The sequence below is a fragment of the Platalea leucorodia genome, assembly GCF_965183815.1.
Source record: "Platalea leucorodia genome assembly, chromosome: Z".
Classification (NCBI taxonomy): Eukaryota; Metazoa; Chordata; class Aves; order Pelecaniformes; family Threskiornithidae; genus Platalea; species Platalea leucorodia.
The window spans coordinates 21,800,240-21,824,949 of NC_138858.1; the positions used below are offsets into that span (position 1 = coordinate 21,800,240).

General features: G+C 38.7%; 1 protein-coding gene across 5 annotated transcripts in view; it reads right to left on the bottom strand.

Annotated features, from left to right (window-relative positions):
• The window catches only part of LOC309602828 (3',5'-cyclic-AMP phosphodiesterase 4D), a gene marked incomplete at its 5' end in the record, with an annotated part of 548,873 nt that overhangs the window by 54,307 nt on the left and 469,856 nt on the right, over positions 1-24,710 (bottom strand). The gene's annotated exons all lie outside the window — the stretch shown is intronic.

The following is a 24,710-nucleotide window of genomic DNA, read 5'->3' on the forward strand; positions in this document are numbered from 1 at the left end:
GTATCGCATGTTGGCTGTGAGCAAAAAAAGGGCTGATGAAAGTTTTGGAACTGGACCCAGCAACACAATATGGGAAATGGACCCAATAACAGTATGGAAAGCCATGTTTTAACCAAAGCTGCTGTATGTCACATTGGAGCTACCTCTCTTAACACTTAGAATCATGGAACCATAGAATCGTTCAGGTTGGAAAAGACCCTTAAGATCATTGAGTCCAACCGTTAACCTAGCACTGCCAAGTCCACCACTAAACTGTGTCCCTAGAGCACCATGCCTACCCATCTTTTAAATACCTCCAGGGATGGAGACTCAACCACTTCCCTGGGCAGCCTGGTCCAATGCCTGACTACCCTTTCGGTGAAGAAGTTTTTCCTAATATCCAACCTAAACTTCCCCTGGCGCAGTCTGAGCCCATTTCCTCTCGTCCTATCACTTGTTACTAGGGAGAAGAGACTGACCCCCACCTCACTACAACCTCCTTTCAGGTAGTTGTAGAGAGCAAGAAGGTCTCCCCTCAGCCTCCTCTTCTCCAGGCTAAACAACCCCAGCTCCCTCAGCTGCTCCTCATAAGACTTGTGCTCCAGACCCTTCACCAACTTCGTTGCCCTCCTCTGGACACGCTCCAGCACCTCGATGTCCTTCTTGTAGTGAGGGGCCCAAAACTGAACACAGTACTCGAGGTGCAGCCTCACCAGTGCCGAGTACAGGGGCACGATCCCCTCCCTGGTCCTGCTGGCCACACTATTCCTGATGCAAGCCAGGATGCCATTGGCCCTCTTGGCCACCTGAGCACACTGCTGGCTCATGTTCAGGTGGCTGTCAACCAACACCCCCAGGTCCTTTTCCGCCAGGCAGCTCTCCAGCCACTCCTCCCCAAGCCTGTAGCATTGCATGGGGTTGTTGTGACCCAAGTGCAGGACTCAGCACTGAGCCTTGTTGAATCTCATACAGTTGGCCCCGGCCCAACGATCCAGCCTGTCCAGGTCGCTCTGCAGGGCCTTCCTACCCTCCAGCAGATCGACACTTCCACCCAACTTGGTGCCATCTGCAAACTTACTGAGGGTGCACTCGATCCCCTCATCCAGATCATCAATGAAGATGTTGAACAGGACCGGCCCCAGTACTGAGCCCTGGGGAACACCACTCGTGACCGGCTGCCAGCTGGATTTGATTCCATTCACCACCACGCTCTGGGCTCGGCCGTCCAGCCAGTTTTTAACCCAGCGCAGAGTGCACTTAACCAAGCCGTGAGCAGCCAGCTTCTCCAGGAGAATGCTGTGGGAGACAGTGTCAAAGGCCTTACTAAAGTCCAAGTAGACAACATCCACAGCCTTCCCCTCATCCACCAAGTGGGTCACTTTGTCATAGAAGGAGACCAGATTAGTGAAGCAGGATCTCCCTTTCGTAAGTCCATGCTGGCTGAGTCTGATCCCTCGGTTGTCCCTCACTTGCTGCATAATGGTACTCAAGATGATCTGCTCCATGACCTTTCCCAGCACTGAGGTTAGGCTGACAGGCCTGTAGTTCCACGGATCCTCCTTCCGACCCTTCTTGTAGAGGGGCGTCACGTTTGCTAACTTCCAGTCAACTGGGACCTCCCCGGTTGACCAGGACTGCTGATAAATAATGGAGAGTGGCTTGGCAAGCTCCTCTGCCAGCTCCCTCAGTATCCTCACTTGCAGAAGTTTCACTTAGAGAGAGGAAGACATTCCTTTCTTCAATAACTCTCCAGCAGCAGGAGATCTGTTGGTATGCAAATAATTTCCGAAAAATAATTCCATGTCTAGGGTGCAAGCCTCACCTACAAAGGCTGGCTATTGTTTTTTCTGATGTAGATCAGAAGGGGAGAATGCTTCTCCACACTGAACTCGGAGCTGAGTGAGTTTTAGCCCAGGCACGCTGTCTCGCAAGCTGTGTATCTGAAACATCAAGTTTTGAAACTCCTGGCATGCATGCCGCTGGATCGGCTACGTGCAAACATAACTCCAAGGTAGAGAAATGTTTGTTCAGTGGGCTTGTAGAACATCTCCCTTAACTTGTTTCACATCAAATTAACCTTATTCTCAAAATGTCAGACAAGCAAAAAATCAGGCAAACAAATTAACTAAAACTCCTTTTTAAATAAAACACCCCAGCATGGACTACTGCCAAATAGCTCAGTGCATTACTGTTCAACATCGAGGATACCAGATTTGTATCTTTTTACATTTCAGAGCACATGCTTAAAAACTTCAGGTTCCTTTGCAGCTGTTAAACTTTGCATACTTGTGACTATTGCAAAAACACAGTTTTGAATTATGTCCATTCACCTCTGGAAAAGGCAATGCAAGATGAAGATGTCTGGAGTGAGATTAATTGGCAGAACCATTTAAAGAAAACTTTGCAGTGCCTGCCTATATGATGATTAACCTACCCCTTCAGCCAACACAACACTAACCGATACTCAACAAAAAACATCCCCATTGAATTGTAAGCACTGTCTTTCACATGTGTCATAGTTACTATAAATGCTATCTGATCCAAAAGAATTCCCCTGGCAAATAAAGTCAGGATTTTCCAGCCTGTTTATCCATCAAAAGAGAATCTGTGACGTTCTGTAACACAGCAGACATCACAGCTCACTAGTTCTTGAACATGACTGGTTTACTGACCTCACGGTGTAGATTTCATCAAGATCAGTACTGCAAATAGAAAAGACTTTTTTATAATATGTTTGTAAGTGTACTGCGTTAAATGCTTTTGAAGAAGCGGGGATGTGGTTAATGTATGCATAGTTATCTGATGACCTTATACAATGATTTCATTGAGGATAAAATGCATAAAGAAGTGAGGTAAAACGAATCAGTATGATGTTATTTTGTTGCTAGCCTGCAGCCTGCCCTTCAGCATTTCATGAAGATCAGATACTAGGAAACTTGTGTTTTTCTTCACAAGTAAACATAATCCCTTCTAATACTTAAGGAAGTAAGAGGGTAAGGTTTTTCCGAGAAGCATGAAAACAACAAAATAAACTTGAGGGATACCATATTTAGGTAAAAGTAATAAAAAGCTCAGTTTGTTATTTATTTTAAAACTTATTTTTCTCGTTATCCATGTAGCAATAATATGTATTACCAACAGCACCTTACATTCAGGAGTATTTATCTGCTATCCACCTTCCTGGTATATCTCAAAGCACATTGGAAACCAGAATCCATCACTCACAAGAAAGTCCCATCACTCTTAGGATGTTTCTCACCATCTGTCACTTCTGACTCCCATGCTTCAAGAGCCTGTGGCTGCCGTGGGGACCCGCTGACCACTCAGACTAAGTAAACTTCTGATGGCCAATGCTAGACTAAAGAGTTGCTGGACTCAGCACCTCCAGCCAGTTCTCAGACCGCAGAGCCATCAGGCCAGCCCTGATAGCTTAAATAGATATAAAAGGGTTTCTAACTGGTGACAAAGTATGCATCAAACAAGCACATCCACTTTGTTCCCACAGTTCTGAAGGCCTAACCAACCATAGGAAAGCATTTTTCTAAACAGTACTGAAGCTTTAAATTTGGCCCACATTTTTGTTGTTATACCATGTGGTGGAAAATGTTGTCGAGGTTAACAGCTTTTCAAGTATAACACCCCGTCACCACTAAGCTAAGAATAAAAAAAATAATTATCATCCACGCAGCTTTGACAGCCTCACAACACTGTTTCTGACCTCTATCTTACCTCTAAGGTAGCACCCTGCAATTATTCCCAGCCAAGACTGATCTACTAATCAGTTTTTTTGGTATAGACACACGATCAATCTCCCCCTCTTGTCCCCCTAGATGATGAAGTCCTAAAACAATTTAACTTCTGTAAACGAAAGGGTTTTTGAAATTTCAAGAGTTCTTTTTCTGTCTCATTAGGCTTTAATAAGAGGGAGAGAAATACAGTTTAACACCAGTTGCTTTAACAATTTGCATGTTATTTCATATATGCTTTTAGAAAAAAAGGAAGTGATAGCAAATGTTCTCTTTACAGTTCACAGATTACTACAAACAATTCCACCACATGTAGCTTTCAGTATGGTACATAAAAAAAAAAAAAAACAAATGAAAGGCTAGCAGAAAGAAAAAGCCCACCTATAATAATTTTGCACTGTTTTTTAAAAAAGGGTGTTCTACTGCCTGTTTTTATAAAAGGTTTGATTCTTAGCACATCTCCTAACACAATACCAGAGATAACTGTACTTCACACCCTTATTTGGGAACAACTTCTGTTCAAGATTTTCAAAGGGGAAAATTACTATATTGCAATAACGAGGAATAGTGTCCACTTTACTTAACAATTCATCATAATTTTTATATACAGTGTCCTACTATTCCCAGAGAAGAAAAAGCAATACTAGACTTTTCTACTAGTGCTCAAGTGTATTTGTACTAACCTTTGTGTACTTTAAGGAATTCCAGCACAGCAGAAGGAAAAGGTAAGTACAGATTCATCACTGTTGTCTCATCGGTTGAGATTGTCTTGAGTAATGCAAAGAGGCTGGAAAAGAGTTGACTCAGCAAGCACACAGCCAAGGGCTTTGACCACTGCGTTGCCTTAAAATGGGAGTGTTTTGGAGGCAAGACAAGGTCACCGCCAAGCAGTGACGTGATCCAGATAAGCTCGGCATGTGTATTGTCTTCTGGGGGTGCAGGCAGCTGGAAGAAGCTCTGGAAACATCCAGGCAATTCTGAATAAAGATGAGCTGAATAACTGCTGTGAGACTCAGACCCTGGACATCTTCCCTGAATCTTCTGTCTTTTTGCTCTTCTACCTAGTGTAAGCTTGAAGTTTGGAGCAACAGAAAGAATTGCTGGGCCAAGAGTTTCAGTTTATCTTACTACTACAGCATTTAAAAAAAAAAATCCTCTGTGGTTCAAACTAAGAATTTTTCTGTAAATGAGGATGTTCCTACTTACAGCCTTAACTGATGGCCTATATATTGACATGACTGACATTTTAGTCAATGTTGGCACCTTCTGTTAAACATAGCCATATCAACACTGATTCAACATAGAAACAGCATCCATTTTCTTAGTCACCCATTTTACCATTGGAAAAAAAAAATCATTTTCTTTTTAGGTTTTACTGAGAAAATCGTAAATATTGTGACTTAAAAGGCTATCTTTGTGGAGTGTTCACATGTCTTACTGTTGATAAAATGTAATTATGAAAGACATTTTTGTTTAACATCTAGAAATTTTCAGACATCCCTCCACAATCAGAAGTAAAACAAAATACTCTTGACGAGCTTTTGGAATGAGCATCTGGGAAGACAACTCAGCTGCAGCAGATTTCTCACAAACTGTTTTGATGGTCCCACTCTGAACACTCACTTTCTTCCATGCCAGGAATCTCTCCAAGTTTCCACTCTAGTGAAGAAAAATGCTCTGTACTGGTTAGTAGTCTTATGCATAGACAGACTGTGTCCAAATGACCAGGACTAGTCTTCTCTCAGGATGTGATGATCTGCAGGACTCCCCCAACATACTGCTTTATACAATGCCAGCAGCACTGGTCTTAGGCTACAGAAACTGCCTTACCTCCTTGAACAGAGAATGTAGTAACCTCCAGGAAATAACAGGAGCAAAATGATAAAAGTCCAGTTAAGCACAACTTGTCAAAATACTTGACTACACTTACATTAAAAGGACCGTATAAAGAAATACATGGACAAAACACACATTAAATGAGGATCTAGGAAAAAAAGTGGTGTTTTTTTTCCCCCAACATTTTCTATTTGAGAGCATTGCGTCAGAGAAATCCACATATGCCATATAATAATCTCTCTATACCCTAAGACTGTATTTCAAGGGCAAAGGTATGAGCAACATGTGTTTATATTCTTAACAAAACCAGGTAACAGGAGGGCTGCAGATATCTATGAAGATGTTATTGGGCTCTTGGAACATGCCTGTTATAGTTAGTTCAGAGTAAATAAGGCACTTTTGACTCTTATAAATATAGAACTGTATCATTAGGCTCTCAATATGTAGTTCAGTTTCAGTGCGTGGGGATAGGGATGTTACTTGTGCTGGCTTCCTCTCTTTTTTTCTGTGAAACATCTGCTCTACTTCTGTGAAAAAGCTTTGGAACGAAGTTACTTATACGGATATAATTTGTTCTAAAGTCTAGAAGTATTTCTGTATTCAGTATTTGCAAATTCATCCTAAGAAATAGTCTCGCGATGCCAGGGTAGTACGGCAAACTATGAGAAAAGTATCTTTCATTGAAGCCAATCAGGAAAACACACATTCACTACATACAGCATATTTAAATAATTTACTGCTTTAATGACAGAGCACATCAAAATGTTTGCAGTGTGAATGTTTAAATCCACTCTTTGCTCTTATCAAATATCCAACAAGGCCAAATGGACATTCTTCTGTTACCACACATCCCTACCCAGTGCTCCCTTCCCCCCGACCACTTTGGTGAAGGACGAATGCATTCCTCACTCCACTGCCTGTAAGAATCTCCCAGAAGGACCACTGTCACTCACTTACTGGTGGAAAGAAGTAAGCCCTTCCATCAAGCAATCAACCTTGCTCCAAATAAAGAAAAAAGAGGAAAGCTCTTGATTTTCAAGTAGCAAAATGTCCTTTGCATGCATTTTTATTGCTTTCTTTTAATGAACAAACTGCATTTTGAGAAAAGGTCTGTTTCTTTTTTAAATCTCTTTTTTTCCCAACAGCTGTAATTGCATTGATTCTGCACTCTGAGGCTTGTAGGCAAGGAGTTCAATAATGGATTCATTGCCCAACCTGCTTTCTTATCCTATTTCTTGTATCATACAAAAAATATTTTTTCTAGGTGAGAGGATGTATCCTCAAGATTAGTTCCCCTTGTAGCTGTAAAACAGTTTGTTTCTGAGGAGGATACTGCTGTTGATTCAACATAATGAGAGAAGTGAGAGATTTTCAAAGTAGAACAAAATTAGAGGCAACGGGCACAAACTGAAACACAGGAGGTTCCCTCCGAATATCAGGAAACACTTTTTTACTGTGAGGGGGACCAAGCACTAGCACGGGTTGTTCTGACAGGCTGTGGAGTCTCCATGCTTGGAGATATTCAAAAGCCATCTGGGCACGGCCCTGGGCAACCGGCTCTAGGTGGCCCTGCTTGAGCAAGGGGATTGGCCCAGATGACCTCCAGAGGTCCCTTCCAGCCTCAAGCATTCTGTGATTCTGTGATTAAATTAGCAGCTGAAAAAATAAAAGCCATTTTGGCAAAAAGTAGGTGGTTCAAATAGCCACACTGTCATGTTTGCTATTCTGTAATAGCCTCTGACCCTAGTAGAAGGATCAAAGGATATCACATTGTCCCCATCAGGATTTTGCTGAAGAGCTCAACTCATATACATTATTCTGGGCATTATGATTAAAACAAGAAATACAAATCACTAAATTTATATGTGTAATATTTTACTGTTAAAAAGACCTACTAATAATTTTTCCTGCTTTCTTAGAACATATGATGAGAACATCAAGGAACAGCTCGAGTTTTTGTCAAAAAACAATACAAGCCCATTAGAAACCATCAACTTCACTTTTAAGCAGATTACTGCTGGTTTCAACTGAGATGTCAATAGCTCCAAGACACAGAAACTCTGTTCTGTCACAAAATCTTTATTACCAACTGGAACTTGTTTAGATCAAGCTGAAATGTGAAAATTGGGAGTCCCATCTGTGAAAGAATTTCAGGATCTCTGTCTGGTTTTGAGAGTTCCGCAAAAACCTTACAAATGCATATTCAGAAATCACTGCAGAATAAAATAAAAATAAAGATATCTGTAAGTACCAGAAGTAATAAAGTCTGTTTCCCTAAGCATTTGTGTCTCCTGGTTGATTTGATTTCTGAACTTCATGACATCCAACAGTGCAGCCTGAGCTCACGCTATATTAAAAAAATATAAATGCCAAAGTTTAGAAAAAGCTTCAGCTTGTCTTTGCCAAAGACACCTCAATAGAATTCCTGGTGTCTGATAAAACGGGAAAGCTGAATTAAAGCTTTCCAAGAGTTGAGGCATTCACATTGGCTCTTCTTCATCTAGATCCTCTGGTGTCTAACAAGAAACGTGCTCAAACTGCAGGTTTTTTTCTTAAAAGACAGTGTTAATAGGCTCCTTTATAAAGTTGCCCATTTTTACATAGTTTATATTTAATAAATTTCATAAATCACTACCTCACCATCAGATTTAGCTAGCAGTGGTCAATGATTTAGAAAGTTAATAGGTGGCTGTTACTAATACAGCCACCTATTTCCTAAGGAAAGCACTCTAAAAATGTCCTGAGTGTTTCTGGTGGTAATTCTAATTTAAACCAGATTTGAATGATATTGATAAGATAAACTAAATGAACTGATGGTAAGAGACCAGCGGGAGACAGGCTTTATCTCAGGGCCCTGGAGATTGCAGGAGAGAGGAAACCTCTCAGCCTTGCCCCAGTTGGGTAGCAGGAAGCCTGCTCTTTTTCCAACAAAGCAAAAGGAGAAATACAAGAACATGCAACTTCATTCATCTTCATTCCTGAAAGCAGCAGAAAGGGCAGCAGTAGGAATTAATTTTCCTCCTTCCCTTTTATGAAACTGTTCTTCCCTTCACACTGGGGTGTATTTACATGACACAAATGGGCTACACTTCTGCACTCTTCCCTGAGCTAAGAACACAGGCAACCAATAAATATCACTTTTAGCTTCAATATTTATTTAGCTTTTAATGCTTCCTTCTCAGGTGAGGTGATGTCTGAATCAGCCTCTGGGCTAGCAGCACACTCCATATCACTGGACTCTTGTGCCCTACTAAAGATAACAGAAAAATGTGAAGTTCCTGTCTGAATGGATGCTCTTGATGGATTATTCCCAGTGAATATGTGCTGAATCAGACCCTCACTCTATAAAAAAATCTGCAGATCATCTACTGCATCTCCTGTAAAATTCTAAACTTATCTCTGACACTGCTGAAAAAGAGAATAATCTTTTTGCCTACAAATTATAAGACTAAGGAGGTGGATAAACTTAGTTTGGTTTTAGTAAGATAATTCTAACAGAACCTTTACTGTTATCATAAATATTTTTATAATCTCTTTTAGTTTAGTGTCATTGCTTATTAATATATTAAAAATATTATTATATTAGCGCCCAAGAGCCCCATTCAGGATTAGATCTCATTAAATAATAGATGATGCAAATACATCAAAACTGTGGGTCTTTTCCCCTAGTTTTTTAAGCACAATCTCAATTCCTATTTATGCTGGTTTTAAGATAATACTGTTTCCACTGGTTTGATTTTTGGCTTTTGCAGAGGAATACAAACGCTCCTCTGGAAGTCAGATACACCTCACTATTATCAGATTTATGTCATAGATAAGAAAGCTACGGTTTAAACTGAATGAACTGTGTTAGTCATACAATTTCTTTACACTGGACAATGAGTCAATCATTATTTCTGCTACACTTCTGTGTCATGTTGCCTCAGGAAATTATCCTGGAGGCTACTAACCCTCGAGCTGACACTAAGTATCAGTCACTGTTTTTGTGGCTGTGAAAAGGCCAGGCTGGGAGATGGTTTGTTTTGGATGACAGGTAGGCAACGGACAAACGTCATCCAGCAAAACCACAGACAGCTCAACCTGCTCCTCCATGCGTCAAGTTGAAAACTCAACAAACACTGTGTCAGTCTTTCCCTTACAGCAAATTTCAGCTCTTTCACAATATTCATTAACAGTTCATTTCCCTGAAACCCACAGAAGGACCTTTTTCCCTCATATTTTCTTTTAGAAGCCCTGCGCCAATCGCTCGGCACTGATTTATGTGGTGCCATGCTCCTTCATATTAACTGATGACCTGCCCCTAATTTTTGTAGATGAAATAAAAGAGATCAAAAGTAGGGTAAGAACAAAAAGGTTCAGGTGAGCTACGTTATAGTAATGATTAATCCACCTCATTCTGGAGCTTTTTTTTTTTTGAGAAAGATTGCCCAACATGTTCTTTTCTCCTCCCATGGATATTGGTCCAAATTAGAACTGATGGGAAACTTTTTTCCATCCCAGAAAATTCTTGAGATTTAAAAAAAAACCTAAAACATACACATATACTACTCTACAGAAGGGTAACACCAAACTGGTTCAAAGTTGTGTTTTGTGTTTTTTTCCTGAAATACAATAAAATAAAATCTTAACCTAAAATAGCCTGATAATTATGCAGCTGTCCTGGAACAAAGAGGGTTCAAAATTTTGTGCTAGTTTCCCACATCCTGTGTGAGCATCCTGAATGCAGGGTTGTTGACTATTTTTGAGGTGGATCTGTCAATTTTTTTCTGCTAAAGTTCTTCTGGTATGGATAAATAATAAAAAGGAAGCTTTTCTCATCCCAGCCCTGCAAATGATCAGTATCTCTGTGGTTCAACTCTTTACTTATTTATACAAAGCGGAGCAGCTCCAAGAGAAGATGCTGAGATGCACACCACAACTGTATTATTTGAGATCCCTCCCCTTCCTCACTATCATGAAGATGGGGAGATGCGTCAGCCTGAGAATGCCCTTGTATTGCTATTCTCTTAAGACTCTCTAAGGGAGCTCAGAAATTTTTCCCAGAGTACACTTCAGGAAAGTTTTTGGGTTTTGAAAATGATTATTTTCTAGTGAAAAATAAAACTAAGATTTCTGAACCTCTGAAGATCATCACCTACATTTGGCAGTCAGTCTGGGATCTGAGCAGAGGCAACTGCTGTAGGTTTCATAGTGCTACCTGAGGCTCATGTGCAAATTTGCCCTGAGAATGAAGGAGCCTTAACAAGCTCTCTAACGATTCCTCATCAGTGCTGCAAAAGGAAACTTGGCAGAGTAAAGAATCAAAAACTTGTTTCTCAAGATGGTTGATTTACTAACAGCAAGAAAGAGCACTGTGGAATTAAGATCTGTACTTCATGATTCAATTCATCATTAAAAGCACATTGTCCTTAATCCTAGGACACTGATCTATGCAAAGAGACGATTTCAACATGTCAACAGGTTCTCTTCCCTTTTTTTTTTTTTTTTTTCCTCCTGAAAGATGAGGTTTGTTAATCATCTCTTAAGGTCATCTTTACCAGGTGAGCCAGAGCTGTCCCAATTTCAAAACACATTTCTGTAAGACTTTCTCATCTACATGGGTTTCAACGTAAATACTGGAACATACCTAAAGAAACACAAATAACTGTATTTTTCACTATATATAACTTCTTTCCTCTTTGTGCACATACCTGTAGCTGGACTCTATAGCTCTGTCTCAATATCCTACACAAGAACTGCACTGTCTGTTCTAGGATACAAAACCAAGCAGAAATCCACAGAGCTAAGTGCAAAACCATTAAAGTTCCGCAACTCAAGGTATGAATATGAAGGCAGCAGGAATATACAGACATTGCAGTAAGAGATTAATCAGTTGTCCAGGCCTGGGAGATCTGGTAAAAGTAATCTGTGTGTTTTCTGCCAGCAGGGAGGGTTTAATCAAAGGAAATCCTCTCTTAAATGTTGTCAGGAAAAAAACCAGCTTTTTCATAATTCATATGTAGTCCACATTTTATTCTGGTCCACCTTCTACTAATAACCAGTCTAAACAGATAAGTATTTTGCCAATAATAACAAATATTTTTCCCATTACCAATTTAGAGGACAATTTCTAATTTTTTGTATATTTACATAACAACATTTATCAACATTTACTAGCGCAAGCTTCACCTTAATAAAGACTATTCCTTGTTGAAAGTCAAAAAAGAATCATTCAGGGTGGCTACTTGTTGCCTCGGCCACAACAGTCTGGACTGCTGCAGCTGCCAGCAGGTCCTTGACAGCAGTGCTGTGCAGCTCTCTCAATTTTTAAAGCAAGTTGAAAGGGGCCATTATTACATTTTGAAAGGGGAGCAAATTGTATTATTTCTTTTAAAATAAATAATAATAATGTTGAATCTAATAAGAACTTCAATGCGGTACCTTCCTTTAACGGTGTAAGAGTGGATTAACAAGCCATATCTAAATTATACCCATTTACGTTACACTCATTTTACTCAACACTGACACGCAAGAGTAGCGGCACAGCATTTACAGATTGGTACAGTGCACTGCACAAATGATAACCAAAAGTTATATAGATTATAGGATATACTTGAAACTACAAGAGCAGTTTAGCCATGACCATTTTTCCAGGCAAGCCAGCCATGTCTACAAACACCAACTTCATATCTTGACAAATATATCATAATATTTTAAACTGCCAACCATGTGACTGCCTACTAACTACTGTAGTTTAGTGTTGATCTGGAGGAAAGGACACCAGCTCCTGATTTAGGAGCACCTTCTCCCACTGCACGTTCGTGAACACACTGTGTTGGTGTGACCCAATATGACTCTACATTTCCTTTGAGACCTGGCAAGTTCAAAACTTCTCGTAAAATGGTTTTATTCTGTTTGGCAAAGCTTGCTTAGTCATCAGTTACAACCAGTTTCAAAAGCACTGGTTGTTTCTTGATAGCATTTTAGCTAATTTTAAATTAACTAGATTTATGTGTGTAGTTTGATAAAGCAAATGATGCTGTGCCCAGGCAAATCAGCACTGGCTTTTTGTTGTTGTTTGTTTTTTTTTTTTCAGAATCTATTTAGCAACTTTCCATGTCGTGGGAAGTTCACTATGATATGGTGCTCAGATCACAGGAAGTTTTACTACAGCTCAGTTTCTTTAATTCTTGCTTAGGAACACGAGAAGTTTATACAACCACAGGAAAAAGCCTCAAAAAAGAGGCAGCACAGCAGACAGCTCTCATGGAATGAGACAGCTCTCAGGAATGAGTAAGCAATGTCAGTCATTGCTAAACAGGTTGTCACAAACCTATATTTATTGTACCTTCATCGGTGTTTTTGTATTTTGTTCATTAGGTTTAATTCACTAGCATTTTTGTATTTTATATATATATATATATTCATATATATAATTAGTTTTTTCCATGCTAGTCATATTTTCATAGACCGCTATCATGTGTGATAAACATTTTTATGCACCTGAGCACATTTGTCCTTCCAAAACCTGTATCAAATTACCTGCTGCTCAGATGTGGACCATGGAGAAATGTCCTCTTCCATTTCAGTCCAAATCTGCTCAGTAATAGCTCCTTGCTATAAATTACTAATGTCACCACATTGCTGGTAGAAGTTCAAGAGAGCTAATATGCTTGAAATAAGAAGAGCTAAGACAGCTCAAGCTGTTTAAATAGCAGATCTGAGCTAAATTAGCTGATTTTGTCTGGAATGTATTAGGAAGCACACAGAGAAATTACTTCATTGTGAAACAAATTTGGACAGTAACTTTTAGCAGCCTGTAGTAACCTCTGTGATGAGAACCTGAAAGAGGACATCTGCCTATGACTTTAAATAGTGATATTTCCCTAAAAGCTCAAAAAGAAAACAAAGTAAGACCCGTGGTGCTCCTCAGTTCTCAAGTTCTCAAGTCTCAAGACTTCAGCTTCAGAACAACTATGCTTGTTGCTCTATTTATTCAACAGAAAAGTAGTTACTTCTCACAAGCTGACATAATGAACATTGGTAGCTTTACTACAAAGTTGTTGCTGCAACCTCGTAAAATCTCTGATATATTTATTGTACAGCTATTTATTCAGGAACTATTAAAACCATTTCTTTCTCGCATAATTCATCTATATTGATAGAACAATTCTTGGTTACATCTGAGACTACATGAAAGGAGTAAACACCTTTTATTTTTTCACCAGAATTACCTTTAAAATTAAAAATATTTTTTTGTTTCACAAACCATCTCTATGACCCAGAAAAAAAAAGTATAAAAACCAGGAAATGAAACTTCTGAGAACTCATCTATACACCAGACCTTTGGCTGCATGCAAAGACACATACTGCGTTAGCATAAATGAGTGGAAGTAATTCACAAAATACTTTTGGTTTTGGATGTCTGCCTATGTTTAACTCTTTTGGTCAACCTCAACCAAACCTAGCAGAGTTGTAGAGATTTCAAACACACTAGATTCTGGCAAGTTTCTTGAAAATAAGTCACCAACTAAAGGGAAAATCTTTATTAATGCCTCTACTAAGTGAAGAGATGTAGAGTGTGCTCACTGTACCTGCAGAGCATACAGAAACTGCAAAGGCGAGAGGGCTATGCATTGGTAGGGAAAACTTCCACTGGAAGTTGTATCTGTTAGAAACAAAGGAATCTAATAATAAATCCATAGGAGACCAAGCATTGCTAAGCCTGCTGGTTGCAGAACTATCTGTTTTCTAAAAAAAAAAAATCTGATTAAAGGTTTTTTATCTAATCATCTCTTGTGGTCATTGCAGGTTTTTTTTAATGTCATCATAAGAATGCTGGATAGTTTTTTCATTTTCACAAAATGAAATCAATAATAGTCCTGAATAACCTTTCTTTTTCTTTCTTCCCCTTACAAAATCCAGTTTGAGTACCCTACATGGATGTGCCTGCTTCTGTGATAATATTGACCCATGGTGGTGACACACACATAGAAGGTGCCCAGCTTTACCTTGAGCTCTCACAGAGACTTCCCTCACAAGAGAAGGCAGGTAGGTAGGAGGGCAAGAGATCTTTTTATTTGCAAGCTGATAAAATATGGTAAAGGGAAATATGAGAAAATATGGGACACAGCAACAGCATTTTTATTTCCATGAGGAAAGTAATTCCTAAGCAGACGAGGTATTTTCTCCCTGTAGTAATGCATTTAGTGTCGGAGATGCGCAGTTATGATATAAGTCAATTCTTTCAAGTAACAGATACAAAAAAATGCAGGAGCTGGCTGTACTTTCTGTACAAAACTGACTGCCTAAGCCATTTTTGTAGTGTTGGTGCTGAGAAGCCAAGAACCGGTGGTAAAGAACAGATGGTATAGCCATTGTACAAAATATAGCCTTTATTTTAAAAAACTAACCCAAATACCTAACTCAAATCCTAATTTAAGGTATGAGTGAATTGAGCTTCTAAAGAATCTTCTCATCTGACAAAAGAGTGGAATAAATTGAAAAAAGGTACTTGTAAATTTTATGAGTGGTAAAAGACAGAGGAATCGCTGGCCCCTCTGTGCCTCTCCCAGCAGTTACTGAGGGGCTGTTGGTGGGATGTCACTCTCGTCCCTGGCAGCCCTTCCTTGAGTCCCAAAAGTATAAAATAAAATAATGCAGTTTGTGTATATCGTGTTTCTGAAAATGGATCAAAAATACTTTGCAGAGGATTATATAAAAGACAAAGAACCTCTAGTAAGTAAAAATCAAAGCAGAAATGGAGAAAACCCAGTATGATGTAAAAAATAAAATACAAAATTGAACCATGGGAAAAATCCAAAACCTTTTTTTTTTTCCAAGAAGGAAAAAAATGGGTGACAATTTTAGTCTCAGTAACAAAATTCTCGTGTGGACTTCAACATTTCCAGTGATTGCATTTTGAAATCAAAATAAAATGTCTTGAGTTCTGGCAGGCAACACCGTATTTCTCCTGCGACAATTAGAGCATCAGGAGCTGAATGGAGCAGAGCTCCTCCACACATTACTGATGAAATCAGCCCACATAAGGGAAACACGAGTCTTTCAAATTGTGTCAGGGAAGAACAGACATTTAAAAATATTTTCAGTTAAAATGCAGGTATTGGAAATTAAGATAAATGCAATTTTTAAACTGTATTATGTGTCTCTCATATTTTAGGGACTGCAGTTCATCTTTAAACTTGGGCAAAAATGTACTACTGCCAATTGTTTTTTGAGGGGAGAGAGATTGAACAATGTGGAAGAGGAAAGCGATAATTTAAAATCAGCTATTGCGTGAACTAACAGATACTTTTTAACAGGAGGTAGTGAAAGAACAGAATAAGAAGAAGCACAACAGGATGGGTGAGCAACACTCTTCCAGAAAGAGGCAAATACAAGTAACTTCCAGTGAGGGCAACCCAAGCTCATGGTATCCTTTTAATTGCAAAGGAAGCTCATGCAATACGCGAAGGAAAGAGAGACCAGCAGTCAGTGTATCTCCAAAAGTAAGAGGAAGTGGAAGCTCCAAGGAAAACATGTAGATCCCTTCTCTTCCTCCTGCTTAGTCTCTACTGGGTACCTGTGCAATAAAAAAATCATGCTAAAGGTCCTTGAAAGAAGTATCTGTTGGTTTTGATGGCAGCATACACACCGAGATTCCTGTATGTAACAGAGGCAAGCCTCCCAGGGGAGGGGTTAAAAAATACCAAATCTGGTTTATGATGAACATTTTGTTTGATTGATTTTGAAGTCATTGTTGTAGATAATGAAACTCAATGAAGTATATATGAGCTGATTGAAAAAGAATAAGATTAGCTATAAAACGAGAAGAGATACAGAACTTGGCCAGACTCCAGAATGAGGCAATGAATTTTCCAAAAGGGAAAAAGAAGAAAAAGGGGGAAAGTTATAAACTGAAAAATAGTCATTATGTCATAAAACTTTTAAACAGGAAAAGAACAGCAGTTAAAGCCCTAGCTCCAGTGAATTCTTGCACAAAAGTCCCACTGATTGCAACAGACCAGAATTTCACTGAAGAGCCACTCCATAGAGTTGTCAGGAGTGATAGCAGGCGTGATGAAAAGAGGTGGCAAAATGACAGTGCTGGTTGTGTTTTCTTTTTTTAGGATTTGAAAAACAAGCTGCTACTATATGACAATTTGTTTACACTTCAAACGACCTTTTTTTACTAAGGGTTTCCAACAATTGCCATCCAACATGCAACTAATGTTAGCTCCAGTTGGATGCAACTCTTTTTTTCCTAAAAGATATTGAAAAATTACTATTTTAAAGGCTACTTTTGGAAAACTTCCCATGAGAAATACAGTGTACGGTGCACATTAGTGTGCAGAGCTGCTTCTTGTACATCTGGAAAATTGCATATCATACCTTTGTGGGGAGTTTCAGACTTTTGACATTCAAAATTGATTATTTCAAAAGGAATGTTTACTTAGTAGAAACAAACTCATAGCAAGCTACTACAAGTAAAGTAGCCGAACCTTCTGCGATAAGAAATACTAAATCAGACTTTGACTATTAGGTAAACTGTCTTAACCTCTGCGACATAACTAATGTATCACTCTAAATTGCATCTTTATCTTAATGGATTTCATAACCTGTTTTAACCTTAAACACAGAACAGTGTTCTGCTTTAAATTTCATTTTGTCTAGTGTAAAGAAGGACATTGTTTTTTAAGGCAAGAAGAGTGTTTTATACTCATGATATAGTTTTAACACCTGATCCTCTAAAACACAGTAAGTCTCTGCAACGGAAAGTATAGAAAAATAAAGGGCTCCATCTTAGCCAATAGGTAGGTATCAGTGATTTTAATAGTGGCACACTGATTTACTGCAGCTGAGGATGTGACTCATAGCTTGTGCTTGTTTACACAAATGTAGTAAAATATACAAAGACAACTGAATTCAAACTCATGAGTAAGAAGGTAAATAAATACAAAAAATTCGTCAAGCAAACATGACAAGCCACGTGTTCCTGTGAGATTAGACGAGTGGTCCAGGTAATGAAATGTGCAAGGCAAAAATGAGTGTTTCACATAAACTGCAAAGTTATCTCATAATGGCACAAACCTTAAAATGGTTCACTGTCAACACAGAATGGGTTTCACAAAGAGAAAGAACAGAATATTGTTGTTTTTTAAGAGGAATCATAATCTCTTTTTTCAAATTGTATGATTATTTCCTTAGGAAATCATTTACTTTAACAAATTTTTGTTATAATTTTTTCTTAACATAAAACCAACGAAACAAATCAGAACAAGGGAATCACTTCCCCAAAGCAGATCACTCCATGGCTGAGTGCTGGCTGAACCAGCTTGTCCCAGCTTAAATGGGGCTGCAATTTTGAATTTTTTAAAAAAGAGAAATCTTGTGTACACCAAGCCCTAAAACATTAGGTATCGCAAAGATTTTACCCCCTTGCCTCGTGAAAAGCCATGCACTAGATCATGCAGTGATTCTCTCTGTGAGAAGAGTACATCCAGCACGCTGGGGCACACACAGCCCACATCCTTGCATCTTGTTTTTGGCATGTCAGGATGTGCAATTGGGAAGGACAGACGGCATTTCTGCTACCAACTTGGCAGAATCCCTGACCTTTGTTCAGCACGGCTAGCCCCGCTTGTCGGGTGCAGATGGGCAGTAAACTGCAGCTCAGGCTGCCCTGGTGACTCTGGCACGTGGAGTTACAGGATGGGAGAGACCATGGTGGTGGGCTGCGTGCTGGGGAGGTTATGATAGATAGAAGGTATGTCCAGTGTACGAAATCAGACAATCTGATTTCCTCCTCTGGTCAGGTTCAGTGAAGCCAGACCACATGCATCTGTCAGTCAGAGTTCTGCATCTTCCCTCTCCTGATAGAACTATTTCTCCTACAGAATTTCTGTCCTGTAAAACTCTGGGCACAACTCTTAACTTGTTTTGGGGTGAGGTGTTTCATAATAAACAAAATAAAACTGAAGTGTGAAGACTGCAGTGGAACAACCATCATTTGCCTTGTTGAGAGCTTGGTCTAATTCATAACATGGCAAAACAATAATTTTAAAAATCAGTCATTTTTGACTGAAGTTTTGTTTTGAATGGAAAAGCGAAGCATATCAGCTACCTTATGCTGGATCAACTTTGTTAGTGTATCATTGCCAATAAACAAAATTATACTTGAACATCAGGAAAATGAAAAGATTGAAGGGATGGTTCCACACTATTGGTTCCTGGTGGTGATCCTGGAACAGGCTGTTCTATCCTTGCTCTGATGACTGCAGTCATCGTTAGCCATCTGCATACTACACTTCTTTTGGGGACACATGGTGATACAGACCAGAGGACCAGACTTCTTAAAAATAACTCTGCAAAAACCAGTTATTTTTAACCTGGGTAAGTTCTCGCCAGTTTCTTCTGTGCCTTCATAAACAACAGCACTGGCACAGATGAGGAGATGTCCCCAGGGTATGAAAGAATGGCTTGGGACAGAGTATAGATCTCTTGATGCTGGCACTGTGCCCAAGGTATGTGGAAATGAAGTCTCAGTGGAATGATGATTCACCAGCAAAACACAGTTTCATTAGAATTTAAGAATACATATTTTGACTGGTAACATACTAGTGACAATAATTTTGTCTGCAGGCTTGCAAAAAAAAGGTTCATATCAAAGTACAACTGCGCTTTCAGTGAAATGTACAACATTGGGGGAACATTTGCTAAACCCTAGGCTCTTGGTTGCCATAGGAATAGTTTTCTAACAAACTGAAACCAGTAAATTCTTGTGTTAAAAAATTAGCCGTACTCAGATTAATTCTTTAAATGCTAACTCTTTAAGGCAGATGCCAATAAATCTTGATATTGGTATTTTAAAGGTGATACAGCGCAGACAATTGCCAGCTTTGACTGTGGATCGGTATAGACCTAAGTAGTTTAAAGTCCTTGAGCTCTTCCTTGAGGACTAGGAGAAATAAACTCTCTCTCTCCCATCCCTTCATGTTGAAGGAGAAAAATATTACCGTATAGTCTAAAAGAATGTGTATGGATCAAGAGTGGGAGAAGCACATAAAAAGTGTTTGAAGACAAGAAGACAAGACAGACTCACCTGACCAAAGAACTCTAATGTCTCTACATGTTACAGATCACAAATCTGAACTGGCACAAGCCTGCTTTTGAGGACATTGCTAAAGTTTAATAAATAACATGTATATCAGGATCTAACGATTCTTTTAGCAGTCCACACAGTGCACCACAACTACTTTTGCCAGCAACCTCTGTGTGCCAGCAAACAGGTTTTTAGATTTACCAGAAAGTCACAAGAATGATTGGCAGAATATGACAATCATTAGAAAAGCAAATGGAAAGAAAAATGACTCAGATTAATTTCCATCTGTTCCAAAGAAACCCAAGACTATAGCTGGAAATTACGATCCCTTTCTTGAGGGCTGCATGTAGCTTGTTTAATAAACATATAAGGAGTCAGCCAACAGGAAGCTCAGCTTGCCACTGCGGACTAATGAAATGCTTTGAACTACAGGCAATATGCACACCCAAATTACATACTGTGGTACACACAATATTTGAGCTGGTCCACAGTGCAGAAGCCAATTATTCTTGGCAAGCATCCTCATCATGTGTTCCAGCTCCCCATCATTCACATGTGGAGTAGTGCCACATCAAAAGAACCCAGCCATAAATTCTATAAATCCTTACAGATGAAGATCAAGTAGAAAAAATAGTCAACCTTTTGGAGCAAGTAAGATTTCGAATAGAGTAGCATTCATCTGCTCAGAGGTGTTATCAGTATAGCTCTTTGCAAGAAAGAATAGCTAAAAATTCAGTTTAGATAAACTTATGATGCTTATCAATCTAATAATGACTTTTTTTTATACTATAGAGCAATAAAGTGAGGCAATGGGAAATATGAATTACATTAAATAAAAAAAACCCAAATATCTAACTTTTTATGGACTTCTCCTGAACATTTCTATAGAAGACTGGTCACTAGTTGGTGTCAGCTTGATTTTACACATACTATAAAAAATCACAAGACATTCATGACTGAACTTTAAGTCTCTAGTGCTACTTACTGCAGAACATTGCATTAAGAGACAGTCCATGACCCAAAATATCCATATTCCAACAGACAGAGAAGCACAGAGGGGCAAAATGAGTTGCCCAAGTCTATACTACATACCTTGTTTGTCCCACAACTGTGACCAGAAGGCAGGTCTCTGAAACGCAATCCAGGGTTCCACCTAGGAATCACACTGCCCCAGAAGTGATTAAAAATGGTTCTCAAGGTACGCTGTGACTTTCAAAATCTTCTATTTTCCTTCATAAAACAAGAATCGTTTTGGGGCACAAGTTGACTTGCAGCTCCAGTTACACGAGAATCATTTTGGGGCAAAATTTTAGTTGCAGCTCAAGTTAATATGGTAGTGACGACAAGCTCTCAGAGAAAATAAAAGACATATCTAACTGAAGTGTTCCATAACACTGCACCACCAAGGGCTGTGATACTTGAATGACAGTCTTCAATGTACCCAGAAGAGCAAAATGTTATGCTTGGGAAGGGAGCAAGTGTTCCACTTATATCTGCTGCAATAAATAAGAATATAGGAGCTTTCCAGTTGAGGCAGCTAGGGAATCAAATTAAAGAATTAAGATCTGCTTGCTTATCATAAGAAAAACTTTACTGTTAGCAAAACAGTTAAGTGGAAGAAAGAATTTCTGAAGGAAGAGAATGTGAGAAGTGATGCAATCTCTATAGCATTCAGAAGGAATACGATATACTTGTTGGGCTGCCTGTGTGCTAACAAAGGCCACAACTTGGTGATACAAATACAATTAGTGGCTTTCAATAAAGTCATCAGCCAGCAGTCCTGCGTCAGGCCTGAAAAAAATCAAAGTTTGGGCAAAGAAAAGAAATACATTGGTGCCACACAGATCATTTTAAAGGGGACTGTGCAATTAGCTCTGCCAGAAAACAAAACTTATTACTAGGAAAGCAAGGACATCAAGATGATAAGCTTTTAATCAATACAATGAACACAACAAAAGCCTTAAGATGCTTGGGCTATGCAGCCAAATGTGACATAGAAGGTAGATGCGGAAAGAAAAGCATTCCTAAAGGAAGTTTGTTCTCTGTTGTTCCATGGAGAAATTCAAAGCACAATCAGACAGTCAATTTTCTCAGTTTTGTAGTATTTTTCTTAAGTTCTAAATTATCATTTCATGAGAAACAGATTAAACTTACATCAGCAAAATTCCTAACAGTTTGCTAACACCTGGTTTTATATTTAAATAGAAAACGAGACTTTTATAATACATAATTTAAGCAGACATTGGCTGTTGGATGGGGCAAGAGCACGTTGAACTCAACAGTGAAGCATGAGGCCAAAACTCAGGTGTTTCTTGGAACCAAGGACTTTTTATTCAGCTAATCCACCACAAATATGGCTCCTACCAACTGAAATTGGTCCTGAATTAAATAATTGGAGATAGAAAGTTTTATCCTGTTACAAACTCCCAAATGATTCAGTCCTAACACACACTAGGGCATAGCTAAAGCACATTCCATGGGATTAGTAATTCATATTTTAAATGTTTTTGGAAATTTACAGACAACTGATACCCAAAAGAAGGAGGCTGTCATGGGGCAGCACAGAACCACTGCATTTGACATCATAACTCCCACAGATGACCGCAGCAATGGGGTATGTCCTTAGATCCTCACACTTGGCAATGTCCTGAAACAAGACTAAGGTTTATCTTCCCAGACTCTTGAATTTACTCATAGTTTCTCTCCTACTTTAATACAAATGAGAGCAGTTTTGGTTTATTCATTATTTGAAATAATTCAGATTACTTCTATTTACTATTTTAGATGATCAAATAATTCAGCTAGTGCCTTTAACAGTACTTTCTTTTTAGCATTAAACTGAAATCACAGCTCTAATTGCTCCCAAACTTCAGCAACAAGTTTAGGATTCTCTGGCTATATGTTCTTCGTGCTTTTTACACAGACCATTGGTTTATACTCCCTACACAGAAACTACAAAGGATTTCACTGCACTACTCTCCTATACAAATCCCCATTGAGAAGCACTGCACAATCTGCCCAGGTTAGCATTTTTTATCACTATAAATACACCAGTGTAATGACACTCGGTTAAAGTCTCTAATATGCATAAACATTCAGAACCACTCACCCAAATTCACCCCATCTGCAGCAACAAAGTGTGTGAAGCCGGTTAGTGGTGGGATGTTGAGGAAGAATCAAGCCCTTGCCCCACGCTGTCATGTAAAGATCTGATACCAGAAAGGGGTTTATCACTGTGCACCTGCACGCGTGAACTCAGAGCCTGCCCTGTCATGTCTTACTAACTCACTATATAAGCCTCCTTTACACAAACACCTAATTACAAATTGCCATGAACATCCGTGAGTAGTGTATGTCTGAGTTTAATTTCTTCTTTGCCTCAATTATAAATATGCTTTTAAAAGGATTTTAATTTCCATTATTTAACCTTTCTTTTGATGAAAGACTGAAATACAAATTCTCACCAAAGGAGTACAAACTGTTCTTCAAGTTCCTGCACTCCAGCCACACGATGTGCAAATTAAGGCTTTCACGGAAGGCTATTTCTGCTTATTTATTTGTTAAGCAGACTATAGTTAGACAGAGAGAAACTATAGCACAAATATACTTTTCTGATTCCACATGGTGCCTCCATCACTCTGTGAAAGATTCCTAACAAACCAGTGCATGCTGCAATATAATTAAAATTAAAAATCCCACAACAACTATTACGACACTAATGAGCGAAAGTATATGTCAGCCAACATCCTCTGGTAAGAAAGCTGAAAGAGTAAAGGAGAGGATATATATAATATCAGTAGACTTCAAAGAGAGTGCCAAGTTCAAATGTAAACCAATGTAAAGCACTAGCAATAAAATTTAAGTTAGTGGTTTGCAGTGATGTCATCCAGCAGCCTGATGTCAGGCCTGAAGAAAACAAGATACAGGCAGTGGAGCAAAGCACATTTATCCAGAGTCCACAAGAAAGGGCAGTGTTTTCCCCATACAATTAAATTTTAAAAAAGCCAAACAAATAAAAGCAGCACCCAGGGCAGGATGCTTATTAATTTTTTTAAAGCTATTATTCTGTAAGTGGGAGTGTATCAAAATATTTCTTTTTTTTTCTGCTTTGGCTATTGGACCTTGCTGACACAAAGGGACATTTTTGTTACAGTTAGCATAGTCCCATGTACATAGTGTTAATGGAACAAATAAATATTATTGATTTCGTTTTCTTTCATTTGCATTTTTAATGTTCAGATAAAGTACCTACAAAAAAGGAGTGGTTTATTATTTTATTACCAAGTTAAACAGAAACATGACCTTTAAAAAACTCTCTATAACAACCTTGGTGGATGCCTAACAATTTTTCATTGATGAACATTTTCTGAGCTATTCAATTATCTTACTGAAAATACTTACAAAACCTGTATACTATGCTTTTATTTCATACCTTGTTTCGCTATTATTTCTTTTATTGGAAATTATGCAAAAAACAGAATGATTTTCTAGATATTCTAGTATTCTACCACTATCAGAAGTCACAAATAAAAATTAAACATGCACTTTTTATTCTTGCAGCTTTTATTCTTACAGTTTTCTTGAATTCAGGGTGAGCATCATTTAATGACAGCACAGCCCTATGCATTATTAATCTTTAAATGAAGTCACCAAAGAACCTTAAATTGTACAGCTGGTTAACGATGGGGCACAAGCTTTCTAATTTTCCTTGATCTATTGCCAAAAAGACCCTAGATATTATTGTTTATATCAATTAAGTGTAACTCACTTCAGGTTTTAAAACCTATTGCCTTTGCTCCTCATGTTGTTAGCATTGATTTGCAGAACCTAATAGTTCAGGCTTGCACAGGCAAATCTGGAAAATAAATAGCTCCTGTAATGAACATGTGTTAACCTGTTCAGAGAACATCTACAGCATATAACTTGCCTACTTTGCCTTCCGTCAGTAGGAGAGCTGTAGAAATCAATGCAATTGCAGTAAAAGTAACAAGAGCATCATTAAGGTACAAAGAAACATGCTTATTAGATGCTGCCTAGCAACAATTTTCAGAGCTTGAGAAAGAAGATAC